Here is a 1,319-nt window from a genome sequence, read left to right as displayed (position 1 = left end):
AAACCTCAGTCTCTGCCAGCAAGACAGAAGTGTCCTCTGTCTCTTAATAATGATGGCATCCTCAAATCTGTGGACATTTTTCTTACTGATCACTTTCAGATTTTTAAACAACCCTGCCAAATGGATTCATGGATTTGATGAACGGACTCTGGATCGAACACAATGAGGAAATCAATCTGTTAATATGTACAAACTAACAAATGTAATGAAATATATTTGCTCTGGCAGTTTTCTTGCGCAGCATTTATATGTCTGAGTGCGTGCAAGAGCATATGAGTGAGTGAGTGAGCGAGTGAATAAGAGAGAATGAAATGTGACTCACTGTGCAGGATTTGATGACCCTCAAAACACCTCAACTGTCATGTCAATCTAAACCTGCTGAAATGTGACAACACTTCCTGCTATGTTGATTGTGTCGCACGTGGGGTATTTTCTTGTAATTACGTGTTTTACTGGGCTACCAGAGGCAACATTTTCATGTATAATATGAAAAGAAAAAATATATAAAAAAATGAACTAGATAATAAATGCATGCATGAAAAGAAATGTACTTCTGTATTCATTTTACTCTGAATTATCTCTAACTCTGCTGTTTAAGCCAAAGTATAAATTCAAAGATTTCAGATACAGAATATTTTTTAGGTTAATTACCAGTCGTTGTTTATTTTTGTGAGCAAGAGATAAGTCTAATCCGACAAAGAATATTTATTAGTGTGGTTTTCCCTGTATTTGAAGTCAAGCTAGTTCAATATCTATAGCCCCAAAACAAAAAAGTCAGCTTCAAAGGCTTTAAAATATGTACGAAATACAATTTCCACACAACTTGAATTGGAGACAAAACACTGATGGATTCCTTTTAGTCTGCAGATGTCATATTTCCTTTTGGATTTAATTAATGGGAATGTAAAATATTTCATATTCAGTGTCACTCTCAAACGATAGAGACCAATCCATAGTGTAAGTACTCAGACGGCATCCTGTTACAGTGGTTAATCCCACTCTAATCCCTCATTATGATCTTTTGTAAATCCTTTGAACATTTAAAGTAATTGTTTTACAGTAACTGTCACTTTGGTTAACATGAACGCAAGTTTAAAGCAACAGAAATTTCATGAGCTATGACAATGTGCAAGACAGATGGCAGGCTTATTCAGTATGCGAATGCTTAGTAGTTGAACACTTTATTAAATACAAATTGAATTGTTCTAAACTCTTAGCGCACTGGAAAACACAAATCAAGAAAAGTGATGCATGTCTTACATGCATATTGATTTCATAGTTGTTTAGATACATCACAGAGTCACAAGACACTGAATGAT

This window comes from Anarrhichthys ocellatus, unplaced genomic scaffold (assembly GCF_004355925.1).
Source record: "Anarrhichthys ocellatus isolate YVR2014 unplaced genomic scaffold, GSC_Weel_1.0 scaffold1, whole genome shotgun sequence".
In the NCBI taxonomy this organism is placed as follows: Eukaryota; Metazoa; Chordata; class Actinopteri; order Perciformes; family Anarhichadidae; genus Anarrhichthys; species Anarrhichthys ocellatus.
Note: the sequence above shows the minus strand (reverse complement) of the source record.